At 33.1% G+C, this 21397-nt stretch overlaps 1 protein-coding gene and 1 long non-coding RNA gene across 3 annotated transcripts in view; one reads left to right on the forward strand and one right to left on the reverse strand.

The window, feature by feature from the left end:
* The window catches only part of CLIP-190 (Cytoplasmic linker protein 190), a 316617-nt gene that overhangs the window by 264782 nt on the left and 30438 nt on the right, over positions 1-21397 (reverse strand). The window lies entirely within an intron of this gene.
* Positions 15182-15478, forward strand: LOC142226049 (uncharacterized). Its single transcript, XR_012719589.1, has 2 exons — positions 15182-15231; positions 15294-15478. It is a non-coding gene; the product is annotated as an uncharacterized LOC142226049 (long non-coding RNA).

Consider the following 21397-nt stretch of genomic DNA (forward strand, 5'->3'; position numbering starts at 1 on the left):
TGGAATTTATTTATGTCAAACGCAATATCAATATAAAAGCTAACAAAACAAAGGTATTCAGTTTTTGATTTAATTAATTAGTGGTTAACCGCAAATTCATCAAAGAAATTTAAGTTCAAATTGATTTACATCAAAAAATAATATCCCAAGCGACAACTACACGCAGAGAAGGAATATGATTACCTCAAACATGTTTCAAGAGCAAAATGTTATTTTTGTATGGTGACCATGTAACATGTTTGTCACTAAAATGTTATTTTCTCGTCAAATATAACCTGCTTGCCGAAATCAGATACATGATTTCCGAGAAAATAACATGGTTGCTAAACCCATGTTACATGGTCACCACCCAAAAATAACATTTTGCTCTTAAAACATGTTTGAGGTGATCATATTCCTTTTCTGGGTGTATACGCGAAAACATCCATATACACGCAAGCAAATAATTCTCTCCTCCCAAACGAAATTTTAGACAAACAAAGTTCGTTTCTCATTTGAAAAGTATATGGTTAGGTTAAAGTGGCAGCTCGATTAAGATGCAGGCTCACTTAGACTATTCAGTCCATTGTGATACCACACTAACTAAAAGTACCTATTACATATGGACACTTCTAGTTTTAATCGTTGAACCTTCTCGATTATTTTCTTCTGTTGAACCAATCAGATTGTTCCAAAAACATTAGCAGACTGCTTAAGTTAACGTTTTCCAGGTCCGCCAGTAATCTGAAGCTATATGCCCCTAAAACTTGCTTACGCCTTACACAAAATGCAGGACACTCACACAAGAGGTGTTTTATTGATTCCTTTTACTCCGCATCATGGCAGCTCATACAACAGTCATTATACTTCGCACCAATAGTTTTTGCAAAATCGGCTATCGGGCAGCAACCCGTTATAGCAGATATCAGGAGTGATATCTGGCGTCTCGAGAACACTAGCATATCTAGTGTGCGGTTTAAGTTGAAATGGGGCCATATTTGCTTGGTGTCGTTACAACCCTTACAATTCTCCCATCAAACATTTGCCATCATGACAGCCTTCTCACGCAGTAAGAGCTTGCAGGTAGCCAGAGGCATACCAACAGATTCTAGTTCCCCTGGAATATGTAAGGTAGTTCCTAGCCTTGCTAGCACATCTGCTTCGCAGTTCCCCGGTATGTTCCTATGGCCAGGCACCCATATTAGGTGAATATTGTGCTGCTCAGCCATCTCATTGAGAGATTTGCGGCAGTCGATGGCCGTTTTCGAGTTGAGGAACACAGAGTGATCAGGTAATCTTTTCGCTATTCGAAGTTCCAGATCTTTAGAATATACTCCGAGACCCACTTGGCCATCCAATTTGGAGCCATCAGTGTAGAAATCTATATATCTTTTATTCCCCGGGGTCCGTGTACACCACGCCTCACTGTTGGGAATTAGAGTCTCAAACTTTTTGTCGAAAAGTGGACTCGCCAAAGTGTAATCCACTACGTTAGGCACATCTGACATTATTTTGAGGACCGAACTGTGACCGTAACTTTTTTCCGACCACAGCAATAGCTCACGCAACCGCACAGCCGTTGTTGCAGCTGACTGTTTGGCCAAAATGTCTAAAGGCAATAGATGCAGTATGACATTAAGGGAGTTTGTTCCTGTCTTGCTGAATGCACCTGAGATACACAAGCACGCCATACGCTGAACTTTGTCTAAACTTGTCGGCTGGTGAAGTGCCGGCCACCAGACTACAACACCATATAGCATTATAGGTCTAACCACTGCCGTGTATAGCCAATGTACAATTTTTGGTTTTAGTCCCCACTTTTCCCTATTGCCTTTTTGCACAAGTATAAAGCTACCGTTGCTTTCCTCGCCCTTTCTTCAATATTAAGCTTAAAGTTCAGCTTCCTGTCGAAACTAACACAAAGGTATTTTGCACACCCCCTAAAGGTAATTTCAATACCCCCTAAGGAAATGGATCTAACCGTGGGAGTTTTGCGATCTCTGCAGTACATGACTAGTTCTGTCTTTGCAGGATTTACCCCAAGACCATTATCTATCGCCCATTTCTCAGTCATCCGGAGGGCTCTCTGTATAATATCTCTAACTGTTGATGGGAATTTTCCCCTGACTGCTAGCGCCACATCATCTGCGTATGCCACCACTTGTATCCTTTCTTTCTCTAGGGAAACCAGAAGGTCGTTTATAGCAACATTCCAAAGAAGAGGTGATAGAACTCCTCCTTGAGGAGTGCCTCTGTTCACATACCTTTGTATGTTTCCTTGTCCTAGTGTGGCTGAAATGCGTCTCAACCGTCTGATTTCCGGGAAAATGTGTATCCAATAGTACCTCCATCGTCTCCTCACTGGACGTTGTCCAATTGCCCTCCGATGTTTTAATGAAACCTGGAGCGGAGCTCGTGGACGCTAGCACCTTCCGTAGTCTGGAAGCCTCGGACGTATTCTCAATGCAGCTGCAGTAATCATTCCAAGAGTTATGCTGAGCCGTTCTCAGTTCTCGCTTGTATCCTCTCAGATTCTTCTTGTAAGCGTCCCAATCCACAGGAGCTCTGTTACCTAACTCCGTAGACCACCATGGTGGTCGATTTTTCCCCCTTGGCTTCCCTTTAGGGCATGCAGCTTTCAGTGAAATGTTGAAGGCCTTAGTAATCCTCTCCACTGCGTGTTCGATAACTTGCACAGTGCTCATATTTGTCTCTGGTATTTCCGGTATCATCATATTGAACGATTCCCTATACCTATTCCAGTCAGCTTTCCTAACATTTGACGGAAATATGGTCTTGGTGGTATGAATATCAAATTTGAAACTGATGTAGCGATGATCTGAGAAGCTGTGTTCACTTAAAACCTGCCACTCAGATATCATTTCATTCAGTTCTTGCGAAGCCAAGGTGATGTCCAAAACCTCTTGCCTGTTTTTAGTGACAAAGGTTGGGGCATCTCCCTTGTTGCAAACTGAAAAGTATATACTTTTTGTGATAAACGTTTATTCTTTTCCAGGATGTAAAAACAATTTCATAAATACTAACTCAAAAAACAATCTTTTCTGGTAATTGCATTTTCCCTCTTTCTCACTTCCACGAGGTTTTTTGGTTCTTAGCACCTTTTTCTGTAATACAAACAATGTAGAAGAAATTATTCGATTTTATAAATTTATTAAATTTTACCTTTCGCCTAGACGGGATTCGAACCGCGGACCATGCAATTTGTAAGCCAGCACAATATCCACTGAGCTAAGTAGCCGTTATTGTCATCAATTGCGGCGCCCACGAGCCGATTAAACAAACTTTATTTAACAGAAACAAACATTTAGTTAGTCACCGTGGAGCAGTGGTTGCTACGTCCGCCTTGCATGCCAAGAGTCGTGGGTTCGAGCCCTGCTTCGCCGAACTCCAAAAAGTGTTTTTTGTTTTTTCTTACATATATTCCAGATATTTTCGGAAGATTCCGAAAAGATGTTCAACATTACATACTACTATATTAAATTTTTACTACACGCAAAAAAATAATTCTTTCCTCCCAGACGAAATTTTAGACAAACAAAGTTCGTTTCTCATTTGCTTTTCGCTGTAAGGGAGTGTATTTGGAAGAAAAGTATATACTTTTTGTGATAAACGTTTATTCTTTTCCAGGATGTAAAAACAATTTCATAAAGACAAACTCAAAAAAAACATTGTTTTCTTGCTAAGTGCATTTTCCCTCACATCTTTCTCACATCCACGAGGTTTTTTAGGTTTAACACCTTTTCCAACAATGTAGAAGAAATTATACGACTTTATAAATTTTGAAATTTTTTTTTTTTACCTTTCGCCTGGACGGAGAATCGAACCGCGGACCATGCTCTTTGTAAGCTAACACACTAAGCACTGAGCTATATACCTGTTATGGCCATTAATAGATAAATATCCATATAAGTTATATTTATTTAGCATAGCTTGTGGCGCCCACGAACCGAATAAACAAAGTTTATTTAACAGAAACAAACATTTAGTTTGGCACCGTGGAGCAGTGGTTGCTACGTCCGACTTGCATGCCAAGGGTCGTGGGTTCGATCCCTGCTTCGACCAAAGTATTTTTTTTTTGTTTTTTTTTTTTTATTTTATTTTACATATATTCCAGATATGTTCGGAAGATTCCGAAAAAATGTTCAACATTACATTGTAGTATATTAAATTTTGAACTGTAAAATGTGTCTTATTAACGACCTAAAGTCAGAAAAGAACAGTGTTTGATATAAACGAAATGGACTGTGTTGTTGTTTCAAAAATAACTTTTTTTATTGAAAAAATAAAAATTTTGTAACAAACGAATGTTATTGGTGATAAAAGTTTAAAATTTTCGACGCAATTAAAAAAACTCTAACAAAAGAAGAACGTTTTAGGTACACGTTTTCCAAACGTTTTTTTCTTTGCGTGTATGAACTGTAAAATGTTTCTTATTAAATACTTAAAGTCAGAAAAGAGCAGTGCTTGATATAAACGAAATGGACTGTGTTGTTGGTTCAAAATTAACTAAAAATTTTGTGACAAACGATTTTTTTTTTGTGATAAAAGTTTAAACTTTTCGAAGAAATTCAAAAACTAACAAAAGAAAAACGTTTTCGGTACACGTTTTCCTAACGTTTTATTTCTTTGCGTGTATATATTTATGCAGTTATACGTGTCATATACACCACATGTTTTTAAACAATAATTCTGTTGAGAATAGGCTGGGCAAATTCTCAAATTAAATCTATATATAAATTAGCATGGTGGATTTCGCTATATTAAAAATTATTAAATTATTATCAATGTTTTATAATTTAAGTTACTACAAAGAGTTGTTTCGAACTATAAGGTAAGACGAATTAAACGATTTCCCTCTACAATTCTTCGAAATATTTAAAGCAGTCATAATCTCTAAGGAAGTTGTTATTAAAAATTAGGACGATAGGATAACTGAGTCCCTAATAAAGACGAGAACATCTTAAGCCGAAATGTTGACGGGTTATTCAGGGAGCAGAATGTGGGATTAGTCTATCCTCACCCCCACCTCAATGTATATTTTCCGAAAAATCAATTAATTGGATAAGGAATTTAATTAGAAATTTCTTGCCAAAATGCCCTGTTCCAAAGATTTTGTCCTTACACTAACGATTTTGGTATTGATTCCGAACTAAAGAAGCGGAGAATGGAAGTAAGGATAATTTTATGACACAATTCTGTTTTAAATTTGAGTTTTGCGTACTTGTCTCTAGGAAACAAATTTTAATGTATTCGTTTTTCTAACTTTTGTCTTTATATGCTAAATGTTAAAAACAGATTAACACTTCAAATTCAGACTTGCCTTCCAGTAGAAATAATGCCATGTTTCGAGGAAAAAAGTCATTAAAATAAAGTTTTGAAAACTATGTCCTAATTTTGAACGAATTTTTGCGTTGTACCCAAGATGCAAAAAGTCAACAAATTTAAAGACAATTTCATTAATTTTGAAGAATATTTATGAAGTATTAGGTCAAGTTGACGTTAGTCAAATAAAATTTTCTTTCATGTTAAGATACCAATTTTTAAGTCGAATCACTTAATAATAAGGACAAGACGACTTCATTGAAAAGTTCATCAACTATTGAGCAAGGAAAAAACTTTATAACAGAGAAATGTGTCTTCGCATTTGTATTTTAAGGACATGAAATCTTTGGTCTCACGACAATATTTTCTTCAGTTCAGAAATACATATATAAACTATTTTATGCCAAGTAAGCAAAAAAATAATTGAAAAAATAAAATTTTCTCAGATTTGACAAAATTTAACTACAACCAATTATTCACCATTTTTTTTGAAATCATATTTTTATACCTTCCACCATAGGAAGGGGGAATATTAACTTTCGTCATTCCGTTTGTAACATATCGAAATATTTGTTCGGACCCCATAAAGTATATATGTTCTGTAAATCTTTAGTACGATGCGGCCTGGTCGAATTTACGCCCATACATACTTGTCTTTTTTTTTTGGAATTGATAGTAATAATGCATTAACTTTATCAGCCAGTGGTTCATCGAGGGTACATTCTACACCAATAGTTACTATCTAGAAAATATATCACGTTCCCCAGCCCACTCCATAGCTATCTACTTGTTTTTGTTGTTCAAGAAAACAATTTTTGAAATTTTCATTAAGATAAGAATTCCATGTTGCGACCATTATTACAGCTCACCTTGCAATTCTCTACATTATTGGAAAATTGAAAACCACAAAACAAATAAAATCTACAATTGTTTTCAATACACAGAAATTCAAATTGAAGTACATATCCACAATGTAATCAATGGTTTGGAAATTGTAACAAGAGTATACATTCACCGAAAAACAGGCATACCCGATTCCAAAGATTTTGTCTTTGCACTAATTATTTTTGTATTGATTCCGAGCCAAAGAAGCGGATAATTGAAGTAAGGATACATTTAAGACACAATTCTCTTTTAAATTTGAGTTTTACGTACTTGATTCTAGGAAACATATTGTAATTTATTCGTTTTTTGCCTCAAAAGTCCTTTAAAAACATATTAAAGACAAATCAACCCATTAACACCTAAAATGAAACTGCCGGACAAAAATTGATTTTATGTTTTTTTTATTAACTCAGTAACGAACTAAACTAAATAAAAACGGACACTTGACAAAATCTCCATTACCTGGTAGTACAATTTTAAGCTTTTTATTACAATAAACTTAACAGTTGTATCTACACACAGATATTATATGCGAATTATAGATTTTATTTATATTTATAGATTTTACATCATTTGGTATACATAAAACAAATGGAAGTATGTATTTCACGAAAGTTATCTGAATAAAAAAAGAATATGACACTTCTTTATCAAACGCGACCAAGTGTCTTTGTTTATAGATCAAATGCAGTAAAAAGCTGTCATACGTGAATTTAAAGTTACAAAAAATAACGGGTAGCTCAAAGATGTTTGACTTTAAACAGGTGTCTTCATATGGGGACAGAGGGCGGTAATGGGTTAAATCTAAATTCAGACTCAAATAGAAAGTATGCTATGTTTGAAGTAACAAACGACTTTTAAATAAAGTGTTGAAAAACATCACCTATTATTGAACGCTTTTTTGCTTTGTAGTCAAGATGTAAAAATCCAAGAAATTCAAAGACAATTTGATTATCGACTTTGGATAAAGAAAAATCTTTATATCAGAGAAATTCGTCTTCTATGCTAAGCAAAATTCACATTCGAATTCTAAGGACACGAAATCTTTGGTCTCAAGACAATATTTTTTCAGTGTACGATCCTACAAATCTTGCTATAATTGATATAATTAATGAAAAATTAAAAAATGAATTGCGTACTAAGGCAGTCATCCACAATCGAATTACTTCGTTTTTTGATGACAGTTACCGATGGCAAGGTATCTTATAATTTCCTAACTTTGTCTGCTAATTTGCAGATTAGAAATTATCAAATAATAAAACTTATTATAACGCCATTACCATTCTATGGTGGTGGGTATAAAAATCTTAGGTTAAATTCCTACACCCCAAAAAAGTGAATCCTATAACAGGTTGGCTGATAAGTCCCCGGTCTGACACATAGATGGCGTCGCTAGTATTAAATGCATATTATTTTTATATAGTACCAACCTTCAAATGATTCGTGTCAAAATTTGACGTATGTAAGTCAATTAGTTTGTGAGTTAGAGCGTCTTTTGTGAAGCAACTTTTGTTATTGTGAAAAAAAAGAAATTTCGTGTTTTGATAAAATACTGTTTTCTGAAGGGAAAAAATACGGTGGAAGCAAAAACTTGGCTTGATAATGTGTTTCCAGACTCTGCCCCAGGGAAATCAACAATAATTGATTGGTATGTAAAATTCAAGCGTGGTGAAATGAGCACGGAGGACGGTGAACGCAGTGGACGCCCGAAAGAGGTGGTTACCGACGAAAACATCAAAAAAATCCACAAAATGATTTTGAATGACCGTAAAATAAAGTTGATCGAGATAGCAGAGGCCTTAAAGATATCGAAGGAACGTGTTGGTCATATCATTCATCAATATTTGGATATGCGGAAGCTCTGTGCAAAATGGGTGCCGCGCGAGATCACATTTGACCAAAAACAACAACGTGTTGATGATTCTGAGCGGTGTTTGCAGCTGTTAAATAACTCGTAATACACCCGAGTTTTTCCGTTGATATGTGACAATGGATGAAACATGCCTCCATCACTACACTCCTGAGTCCAGTCGGCTGAGTGGACAGCGACCGGTGAACCGTCTCCGAAGCGTGGAAAGACTCAAAAGTCCGCTGGCAAAGTAATGGCCTCTGTTTTTTGGGATGCGCATGGAATAATTTTTATCGATTATCTTGAGAAGGGAAAAACCATCAACAGTGACTATTATATGGCGTTATTGGAGCGTTTGAAGGTCGAAATCGCGGCAAAACGTCCCCATATGAAGAAGAAAAAAGTGTTGTTCCACCAAGACAACGCACCGTGCCACAAGTCATTGAGAAAGATGGCAAAAATGCATGAATTCGAATTGTTTCCCCACCCACCGTATTCTCCAGATCTGGCCCACAGCGACTTTTTCTTGTTCTCAGACATCAAAAGGATGCTCGCAGGGAAAAAAATTGACTGCAATGAAGAGGTGATCGCCGAAACTGAGGCCTATTTTGAGGCAAAACCGAAGGAGTACTACCAAAATGGTATCAAAAAATTGGAAGGTCGTTATAATCGTTGTATCGCTCTTGAAGGGAACTATGTTGAATAATAAAAACGAATTTTGACAAAAAAATATGTTTTCTTTGTTAGACCGGGGACTTATCAGCCAACCTGTTATTTCAATAAATCCAATTTAACTCTATTTTAGCTCATAGAATTTTTAGGTTTTTAGAAAATTTTCTTGGCTTTAATAATTTTTGAGTACGTTAGTTAAATTTTACCAATAATGCGCCCATCTTGAACTTCGTATAGAACTAAAGACATTTTGCAATTTTGGACTCCAATTTTTTTCTTCACACTACCAAATTTTCGTTTACAAGTGAAAAAATATTATGTTTAATAAATTTTCTTGACATCGACATCTGCGTTTGTAATACTGTTAAGTTAGAATTTTCTAATATTAACCTAATTTTTCTAAAATTGGCCACAACTTTCCTTCCTTGTGGGGTCACTGTTTATGTTTAATGTATATAAACCAATCAATTATAAAAGTAATTGATTATACCAATTTTTGAATGGTTGTCAGAGTGCTATGAATTGACATGGCACACCAAATGTTAACCGGCTCAGATGAAATTTGCTCCTCCAGGAGGCTGCAAATATTATATCTGGGGATGGGGATATATATGAAGCTATACCTAAAATATAGCCCATTTCCGACCTACATCTATAAAAGGGTGTGAAGATAAACTCGCGAGTTAAATTGGTGGTTTGTGTCTCGGCTAAGCAAAATTCACATTTGTGGAACGAATTTAACTTTGTGGGACGAGTTTAAAAATAGTTTTTCTTAAAAAGAGGCAAATTTGTGGTGGAAAGACTGCCAAACACCGTCAGTTATTTTATGTGTAGTCATACTATGCATTGGTGGTTTTATATCGTCGAAAAATTTATGCATAAGAGATAACCGCTAATAATTCTAAAGTCGTATAAAACTGTCAATATATCCTGAAGTAATGGACATAAGATATTAAAATACAACAATAAACCATCTTAAGGGTTCCAAAATAAGATTCTTAAATAACTTCACAAATCTCGTGCACAGTATTTGAGATATAGTGTCATCAGATATCGGCTATATATAGCCCCGATATTAAATCGGCTATACCTAAGGAACCATTTGAGAGGAATTGACCAGACAAAATGTCAGTGGTAGATGTTAGCTGTACCAAACACCAAAATTAAAAAATCAATATTTTCATGCAGGGTATTTGAGATATAGCGTCACCGATATCGGCTATATAGTCCCCATATTGGATCTCCTATATCTACGAAACCATTTGAGAGGAATTGACCAGACCAAATGCCAGTAATAGATATTGGTTATTGCAAAAAATCAAAATTAGAAATTTTAAAGTCCCATGTACAGTTTTTGAGCTATATTGTCGCCAGATATCGGTTATATATAGCCCCGATATTGGATCTCCTATATCTAAGAAACCATTTGAGAGGAATTAATCAGACCAAATGCAAGTAATATATATTGGTTACTACAAAAAATCAAAAATAAAAAATAAAAAGTCTCATGTACAGTTTTTGAGCTATATTATCGCCAGATATCGGCTATATATAGCCCTGATATTGGATCTCCTATATCTAAGGAACCATTTGAGAAGAATTGACCAAACCAAATGCAAGTAATATATATTGGTTACTACAAAAAATCAAAATTAATAAATAAAAAGTCTCATGTACAGTTTTTGAGCTATATTATCGCCAGATATCGGTTATATATAGCCCCGATATTGGATCTCCTATATATAAGCAACCATTTGAGAGGAATTGACCAGACCAAATGCAAGTAATATATATTTGTTACTACAAAAAATCAAAATTAAAAAATAAAAAGTCTCATGTACAGTTTTTGAGCTATATTATCGCCAAATATCGGCTATATATAGCCCCGATATTGGATCTCCTATATCTAAGAAACCATTTGAGAGGAATTGACCATTTACCTGCCTACTGATGTAGGATATTAATGAACAAACAATTTTTCTTTTCACAACACCATGTTTCAGTATGTGTCTCGAAAATGTATTTCACCTATAATTTCGTTATTGTTGATTGGATCGCCACTATTTTCTTCCACACTTTGTTACCACAATACTTTCCACTATGAGAAATTTATACCTGTATGCAAAGATTTATGCCAGGCACACATACTGAAACATGGTGTTGTGAAAAGAAAAATTGTTTGTTCATTAATATCCTACATCAGTAGGCAGGTAAATGTCTACACACATATAGTGCATTTAGTGGATTGTGTCTGGCATTGGTTATTGCATAAAATCAAAATTGCATAAAATCAAGTCTGGTCAATTCCTCTCAAATGGTTTCGTAATTATATGAGAGATCCAATATCGGGACAATATACCCGATATCTGGCGATAATATAGCTCAAAAATTGTACATGGGACTTTAAAATTTCTAGTTTTGATTTTTGGTAATAACCAATATCTATTACTGGCATTTGGTCTGGTCAATTCCTCTCAAATGGTTTCGTAGATATAGGAGATCCAATATCTGGACTATATAGCCGATATCGGTGACGCTATATCTCAAATGCCCTACATGAAAATATTGATTTTTTAATTTTGGTTTTTGGTGCAGGCCAATATCTACCACTGACATTTTATCTGGTCAATTCCTCTCAAAAGGATCCTTAGGTATAGGAGATTTAATATCGGGGCTATATATAGCCGATATCTGATGACACTATATCTCAAATACTGTGCACGAGATTTTTGAAGTTATTTAAGAATCTTATTTTGGTACCCCTTAGATGTTTTTATTATTGTATTTTAATATCTTATGTCCATTACTTCAGGATATATTGACATTTTTATACGACTTTAGAATTATTAGCGGTTATCTCTTATGGATAAGTTTTTCGACGATATAAAACCACCAATGCATAGTATGATTACACATAAAATAACTGACGGTGTTTGGCAGTTTTTCCACCACAAATTTGCCTCTTTTTAAGAAAAACTATTTTTTGGTATGCGTTCCACAAGTTAAATTCGTCCCACAAAGTTAAATTCGTTCCACAAATGTGAATTTTGTTTAGCCGAGACTCAAACCACGAATTTAACTCGCGAATTTATGTTCACACCCTTCATCTATAATTACTATTTGTGCGAAGTTTCACGTCGATATCTTGTTTTGTTCGGAAGTTTGCGTGAATTCGTACAGACATCGCTTGATCGACCCAGAATTTTACCAGGACTAAGAATATGTATACTTTATGTGGTCTGAGACAAATATTGCGTAGTATTATACACGGAATGATAAAGCTAGTATACCCCCAACCTATGGGGGAGGTTATAACCTCATGATGTTTTCTTTATTTTTTAGTGTACATTGATCATAATTTCGGAGAATTTGCGGGGTACTAATATCAGCGAACTGAAATACAGTTTTGTTTTTACACATTTACATTTTACTTGTTTTACAACTGTGACCTTAGACCCTAATTTATATACTGACAATCCAAAATCCCCTTCTGTTCTACTCTGGCGAAAAGTTAAAATTATTTCAGTTTTATTTATTGTCGATTCTAACAACATGCAACTTAATTTAAGAATTCATTATTTTAATTATTCGTTATATTATTTCATCCCACAATTTATCTTCGTGTATTTATATTCATGCATATTGTAAAAACTTCACAATAGTACTGAACTCTCGTGTATCCATTCACTTCAATGTCATGCTGGACTGGCTTGGATGTGAATGGCCAATTTACGTAGACGGGAGATTCCAAAGTGGTTACCATTTCCTAAACTAGGCACGTTCCATGCACAGTTGATTGATAAGCAACTGAAATTGTTACAACAGTTAGAGATTGCATTGCATATCATACCATCATCCGCTTCCATTCACCACATTTTCGATTGTTTCTTGTTTTGTTTAAAAGTCCCCTGAGAGATTTAGAAATCCCAAGCGACAAAAACGCAAAGAAATTTATCATGCCAATGACCAAAGGCTGACATTCTTATATATCTGTGGTCGTCCGTTATTTCAAACCAGTTTTTTTATTGTCCCAAATTAGAACGATTTGTTGTTTTCATACTGGTTTCTCTATTCTGGAAGCATTTATTTGGGCCAAATGAAATTAAAACTCAAAATTGGCATGTAAATGTTAAAATTTACACTGCCTAATTAATTAAGAGAACTATCTTGTATTTACAATTAGTTTTAGATACCCAAAGAAAATTCACACTCATAAAATATGAATTTTTACACAAATTTGTTCAATTTTAAAAATTTACAAAATATTTTGTTTTTGTAAATACGTGTTGTTAAATTATGATTTTTTGAATAATGTACATACATCGAAAAAATATTGTCGTCAGGTCAAAGACAACGTGTTCTTAAAATTCAAATGTGAGTTTTGCTTTTCTTCTTCGTCCAAAAGTCGATAATCTTTTCAGTGAAGTCGCTTTGGCCTTATAGTTCAAAAATAGGAGATGGTTTTCAACACTTTATTTAAAAGACCTTTGTTACTTTAAACATACCATACTTTCTGTCGAGTTTGAATTTAGAAATTTAATTTGTCTTAACAAGTTTTTAAAGGACATGAAGAAAAAAGATGACAAAACTAATAAATTAATTTTTTTCCTAGAATCAAAACTCAAATTTAAAAGAGAATGCTGTCTTAAACGCATTCGCAATTGGCTCGGAATCAATACCAAAATAATTAGTGCAAAGACAAAATCTTTGGAACCGGGTATGTTTTTTTTTTCAGTGCAAAAAAACATTTTGCTCTAGAAGGTGATCATATTCCTTGTCTGCGTGTAGTTATCGAAATTCTTTTTCATTTTTACTAGAGCTGCAAAACTATCGATAGTATCGATAGTTTTATTTTTAAGGTATTATTTTTCGATAGCGATACTACACTGAAAAAAGGCATGCCCGGTTCCAAAGATTTGTTCTTTACTTTAAAAATTTTGGTATTGATTCCGAGCCAAAGAAGCGGAGAATACAAGTAAGGGTATTTTTAAGACACGATTCTCTTTTAAATTTTGGGTTTTATGTACTTGCTTCTGGAAGCAAATTTTAATTTTTCGGTTTTCAGCTTTTTTTTTCTTCATATGCTATCAAAGTCCTTTAAAAACGAGATAACGACCACTTTATTTTCCAAATTCAGACTTGACTTCAAGTAGAAATTCTGTTATGTTTAAAGTAAAAACGTCTTTCAAATAAAGTGTTGAAAAACATGTCCCATATTTGAAAGATTTTTTGCTTTGTAGTCAAGATGCAAAAAGACAACAACTTTAAAGACAATTTCATTAATTTTAAAGAATTTTTCTGAACTATCAAAGTCAAGTTGACCTTAGCCCAAAAATTTTTTCTTTCATGTTATGATACCGATTTTAAAGTCAAATCTCTTAATTATAACTCCAATACGACTTCATTGAAAAGTTTATCGACTTTTGGACAAGGAAAAATCTTAATATTAGAGAAATGCGCCTTCTATGCTAAGCAAAATTTGCAATCGTATTTTAAAGACATGAAATCTTTGACCTCATGACATTATTTTTTTCAGTATATCAAAGAAACCCAGATCACTAAAAAATACTAACGACGATTTTCATCGGGATGTCGGTGAAAAATCTTGGGCCTTACGTTTTTTTACATTCCAGTATCCACGGAGTCTGTACGGATCTTCAGCAAAAATTGGAACCACCATTTCAAAAATAATGTCAACATGTTCTAAATGAACCTTAGTAGTTAGCAATCTTTTAATCGCACAAGAAAAATGATCATACTATTGTTTAATGAAAGATTTCAAATCGGAAATAATTAGTTATTGCAAAACATCCGATAGTACACTGGTAGAAAAATGGTTCGTACTATTAACGAACGGGCTTCGTTGATTACTTTTCGTTAATATTACGAAATTTTTCGTTATAAGAACGAAAGTCATCGTTAATACAACGAAATCAATCGTTAAAAGACAATTTTGTGTTTTGGTTTTTCGTTATATTAATGAAACACGTTTCGTTAATATTACGAATATTGACTTTGTAATTTTTTCAAGTATTAGAATAAAAAAAAAATTCCAAGATGAAATTATTACAATCATTTGCACATAGAGAGTAACTTGTGGAAACTTTTAGCCCTTAAAACAGTCGTTTTATATACTTCGAAACTGGAATTGGAAATTTCATTTATAAAACGAAAGCGATCGTTAATATAATGATATGGATCGTTAAAAAATAAATTTTAAATTGTTATATTTCGTCATATTAATGAAATATGTTCATTAATAATACGAATGGGAGTTTGAGTCTCTAAAACGTCTCTCCATACTCTCTCTAATACGTCTGTAGCGTCTATGTAATTTGTACATACACATCTAAGCATGGCAATAAGCACATGTTTGAAAAAACAAACGGTAAAAAGTTCAACAGAAAACTTGTCTGATGGGAAACCTTAACAACATTTACGTTCTTTTCGCTGAAGAGTGCACAGGCTCATTACAGTTTCGTTGTGTATAATAAACATAGATGGTGGGTGAGTTGGTGTTTTTTGTATATTCGCAAGAAATTTAGTGTAAATTTTTAATCTTTAGCGAAAATGCCACGGGGAAGTGAACTTTCAGATGAAGAAGGCGGAACAATTACCGTAATGAACCTTGGTTGCAAAAATAAATTGGATAAATGGACACGGCGATACGATTATCATTTTTTGGTCTTAGAAATTAGAGGCTTGTTTTCTTAAGTGAAAGTCACACTATATGATTATTAAATTACTTAATTTATAAATTAATATTATTTCCTACTGTACGAGTATATAAATCCTATTTCAAAGATCTTAACAAAAAATAATACACTACCAATGACTACATTCAAATACAATAATTGGTTGGGTTTCATTAATATAACGTTTGTGTTCATTTATACAACGTTCGCCTTTCGTTCATACAATGAAAAAACTGGGTTCATACAATGAGCTGCATCCATACAATGAATAAATTTCATTCATACAACGAATAATATTCGTTAATACAACGAAAAGGCTACGTAACAGCAACGTAATTATTCGTTAATACTACGAAATGTACTCCATAAAGGGTTTCGTAAATATAACGTAAAATTACGTTGTTATAACGAAATGCTACGTTGGCTGACTTTTAATGAAGAATTTCGTTAATACAACGTAGAAATTCATCGTATTAACGAAACTTTTTCTACCAGTGTATCAATACTATCGATTGTTTTTATTGAAACTATCGAATGGTGCGACTATCGATAGATTTGCAGCTCTATTTTTTACCCGAGTAACAGTTGAGAGATCTAAATGTGTGTGAAGATAAATTCGAATTTGCAGCAAAAACTTAGCCGAGACACAAACCAGCACCAAAAAATATTTTTCAAATTCGAATTTAGGTTTTCAAATTCGAATTTGGATTTTTAGTATTTGGCTTATTATTTAAAAACTAAGCCGCGTGCGATATAGAGAGTAGGCTCATTGGAAAGGGCTTGAGCTCAGCTTTCATAATCACAAAAGTCTTCATTAGAAAAGTATTTGTGAAAAGCGAAAATTTGAAAACAAAATTTTCAACAAATTTTTACAACGGAGCCCACTGTGCCAAAACTAAGCCGTGTGCTGTATAGAGACTAGGTTCATTGGAAAGGGCTTGAGTTCAGCTTTAATACCCACGAAATTCTTCATTAGAAAAGTATTTGTGAAGAGCGCAAATATGAAAATCAAATTTAAAAAGAAATATATTGAAAATAAATAAATCCAATTTATTTATTTAGCATAACATGCCTAATTTTAAACAATACTTCGTTAAATTATTAAATTAAATTTGATATTATTTTGTTTATTTAATTTGGTAATTCGACATTACGAAGCAGGTTCAACATTTTCTTTTACATACAAAATGAGCGCTTTTTTAAGAAATGTATGTTATTTTCATTTTTTAATTCAATTGGCAGTTCATTAAATAATTTAAGCCTATTATATAATAATAAATATAAAAAATATAAACTCTTAAACAATTGCAAAAAAATATTTCTTCGACTGGTAAAATAATTGTAAATAAATAAATAATAGAAAATTATACAATTGATTGTCTCTAATAAAAAAATTAGTTTTCTACCAAAATCAATCAAATTTTTAGTTGAAGCAATTAAAAATTAAGTGAAAGTGCCGAAGAAAACAATTGCTTTTTTAACCAAGAATATTTTTTTATTTCTAATTACTTCTATGATTAATACTATCGTGATTGATCAGTTAAAAGTTTAATTGGAAATACTTTGGTAGTATTTTTTTCTGTGTATGGTCTACTATGAGTTTTTAATTAATTTTTAGGTTTTTACACAAAAAATTTTGTTTACTTTTTTATCACGAAATTAATTGAACCAATTAAAAAATTAATCGACACTATTATTTATTTGTAGTTTAATTAATTATAAATGAGTAAATGATACAATAAACAGTTTATTGGCATAATTTAAAAATTAATTGAATCAACACTACAATTGATTGTAAATTCCGAATTAATTAAGTATTTTTGTAATTTGTGATTGATGCTATCTACTTCTTTATGTAAGCAATTTCAATAAAAATAAAATTGCTTCAGTGAAAAAATAGTGTTCCGCTATCGTAATCAATTACACTTTAAATGGAATCAATTGGATTTAATTGAATTAATTAAATTTACGGACAAAATGATTCGAATCCGCGAATCAACAAAGTCTTCATCACGCAGCAATAATACCACCAATATATTTTAAATTAAAGTTTTAATTAATAATTTAATTTAAAATCTATTTAATCACAATTTAATTGATTTCATTATTTCTTTAGTTAAAATAAAAATCAATTGCAAAATTGAATTGGAACAACTAATTTTTTAGTTGTTATAGATGATTGATATTATCATTTTCGTGATAGAAAAAAAATTAATTAAAAATTGATTGGAGCAATTAATTTTGCTATATCAAAATTTTGTTTTTCGCATTCAAACGCAGTGAACATAAAAGTTTATTGATAAATATCAGATGTTCCCAAAGTGTGAGTCCTACGCAGAAAAAATATCTTCAACACATTTCCTTTGAAAAAGTTGATAGAAGTTGAAAAATTTTCCAATAATAATAATAAATTAATTGATGCAATTAACTTTTTAATCAAGATGGAAACATTACATTAAATAATAATCTTAAAATTTTAAGTAAAAAACTAATTGATACAATTAACTTTTTAATGAAAAAATTAATTGAGTTTTGCAATCAACATCAATTAAATTTTTAATTTAGTCATTTAAAAAATTAATTCAAATTTGCTTTTGACATCAATTAATTTTTTTACTGTCATTTTCGTGATTTAAGAAATTTCAATTAAATAATTAAATGTATCAATTAATTTCGTGATTGAATCAGAAAAAAAAACATTTTTGTGTGTATACAAAAAAGAATATTGACAATATTGAGAAATTGTTTATCCTTTAAATAAAACTTTACAATTTAATTACATCTATATGGTGAAGACTATTGTGGGTCTGAAAGGTGAGCTCAAGCCCTTTCCAATGAGCCTAGTCTCTATACCGCACGCGGCTTAGTTTTGGCACAGAGGGTCCGTTTTAAAAATTTCTTGAACATTTTATTTTCCAATTTGCGCTTTTCACAAATACTTTTCTAACGAAGACTTTAATGGGTATGAAAGCTGGGCTCAAGCCCTTTCCAATGCGCCTAGTCTCTATATTGCAAGCGGCTTAGTTTTGGCACAGTGGACCCGTTGTAAACATTTGTTGAAAATTTTGTTTTCAAATTTTCGCTTTTCACAAATACTTTTTTAATGAAGACTTTTGTGATTATGAAAGCTGAGCTCAAGCCCTTTCCAATGAGCCTACTCTCTATATCGCACGCGGCTTAGTTTTTAAATAATAAGCCAAATACTAAAAATCCAAATTCGAATTTGAAATCCTAAATTCGAATTTGAAAAATATTGTTGGTGCTGGTTTGTGTCTCGGCTAAGTTTTTTGCTGCGAATTTCAAATTCGAATTTATCTTCACAAACATGAGATCTAATTTGATATGATTAGATCGGATCGGATATCAAAATTGGCCTAGATCTAATGTTTCAGATGTAATTATATATATAGTGTTAAATCCCGATATATGTACCGGTATTTAGCACCAGATACGCCTAATTATATCACTATATCTAGGCGTATCTGCTAAGATCTGAGAAAGCCAATTTTGACGTCTAATAAAATCTAATAACATCCACCAATTTTTACACGGGTAGGTAAAATTCAAGATAGCGTTACATAATAGTTATTGAGTCTAATTGTGATTTAGTAAACCTGAATACCGCACATGATGGTCACCATTTGAGTACGTGTAACTTCGTACTCAATAAATTGCAGCCATGGTATCATAATGATTAATGATGACAAAATCTGTTGTTATGATTTCAAAATTGTTATTTTAAATTAAAGATGTTTGGATCATTACTCTGAAACTGGAGTACATAAAAGCGTACCATAATTAAAAATTCAAAGCTACGTCATGTCACACGATTTGTAAAACCAAAACGTTTAAAGATTCTTTACGTTCATCAATAATGATGTGCTTCAGGGCAATATCTCATTGAGTTTGTTCTTTCTTCTTTGCATCTTGATTTGAGGTAAAACGCTTGCCAGCAAGGAATTTTTTTAGATTTGGGAACAAGTAAAAGTCACTGGGGGCTAAATCAGGAGAGTAAGGTGGGTGGTCAAGCAACTCGTACTTTAATTCGTTGATTTTAGCCATTGTTAAAACACTCTTGTGCGCGGGTGCGTTGTCTTGATGATTTTTTTTTTGTGTTTTAAGCCAGGACGTTTTTCTCGAATTTGTACATTTAATTGATCCAAAAGGTTGCAATAGTACTCTGAATTTATTGTTTTACCCTTTTGCAGATAGTCAATCAATAAAATACTTTTGAAGTCCCAAAAAACCGTTGCCATAACCTTACCAGCCGATTGAATTTTTTGCCTTCTTTGGGGCACTTCCTCCAGCTTCAGTCCATTGTTTGGATTGTTCTTTTGTCTCTGGAGTATAGTGGTGAATCCATGTCTCATCAACAGTTATAAAACGACTCTTAAATCCATTTTATTTCGGTTAAAACGATCCAAACAAGCATGAGAAATGTTCATTCTTATGCGATTTTGATCGAATGTTAACAAATGCGGCACCCATCTTACAGAAAGCTTTTTCATCTGTAGTTCTTCATGCAAAATTAAATGGACTCGATCATTTGAGATGCCCATGATATTAGCAATTTCACGCACTTTTATTCGTCGATCATTTAATACCATATCATGCACTTTGGCTACAATTTCTGTTGTTGTTGCTGTTTTTGGACGTCCACCACGTGGTTCAGCTTCAATGCTTGTACGACCACGTTTGAATTCAGCAACCCAATTTTTTACTGCTGCACTTTCACCTAACAGATTATGAATTTCTTGTCCCGATAAACCTTTTTTATGTAAATATTTAATGACAGCACGCATTTCTAATTTTTCCATTGTAAAAAAATTGCGGATGCGTCTTTTTTGAACACCTGTTTCTATATGAAGGAGTTTCCAGATCGAAACAAAATTTAACATGTGTTCATAACAGAGATGGAAGTTTCCAAAACACTTAACTTTTTTTCTGTTTATACCGCGCTATTTGTGCTAGGCTAAGAAGTTTCCGAACTGCCCTCGAACATGAACTCTTAGTTAATTAGGTTGGCTGAGAATTGCGGTATATAGTGTCATCCATGTTTAATGGTGAAGATGGTGAAGATGGTATTTGGGTCGCAGCCACATTTGGACCATGATTGATCATAGTACTAACGCATAACACTGTGCGCTGTATTTGATGCGCAAAGATGCTTGCAGAAATTATTTACCCAAGTCTGATATGAAGATAACAAACCACCTATGGATGAACATGAAGGCAATCAAATACCAACCGCAAGAAATCTTATCAAGAACCTCGTTTAAGTGAAAACAAAAACGCAATGAGCAAACACCATAGGAGTGAAATTATTTAAACAATCAGCAAGTCGGCATGAATGACCGAGATCGAGAGCGATATGAAATAAAAATTTCAAACCAAAAACAAAAAAATAATAATACAACAAAAGCCAAGCTTCGAAACAAGTCATCGGGACAATGACAATTGTTTGCAATCTGAGAATGTGTCAAAACTTAAATGGACTGAACTTGAAACAAAATCACAAAAATCTGCCAGCGAAACGATGACAAGTGAATGGAAAACGCACGGTGACAATTCAGAGACGCAATTCATTCACGTAGCAAAATTGGCTGGTCCATTAAATTAAAACCATCATCTAATAATTATCATAACAACAGAAGTAATAAATATATCAGCTATCGGAAGCTCTCTTCGGCAACTTAAAAAAAAAAAAAAAAAAACATCTTATATCTTTACATACGGGTGGAACATTAAAAAACTTTTCATTGTTTTTAAACTGAATTTAACCTAACCATTCTCCTATTATAGGACGCCACTTTTCCATAGAAAGCACGAAATAATTTACTACACTGAAAAAACAGTGAACCCACCAGGAAGAAAACTTTTTATTAATTTTAGAAAATTTTGAATATTTTTAGAAATTTTTAACTAAACAGTATTACAAGCGCTGGCATCGCGCCGATATCACAAAAATAAGTAA

Source organism: Haematobia irritans, chromosome 2, assembly GCF_050003625.1.
Source record: "Haematobia irritans isolate KBUSLIRL chromosome 2, ASM5000362v1, whole genome shotgun sequence".
NCBI classification, from domain to species: domain Eukaryota; kingdom Metazoa; phylum Arthropoda; class Insecta; order Diptera; family Muscidae; genus Haematobia; species Haematobia irritans.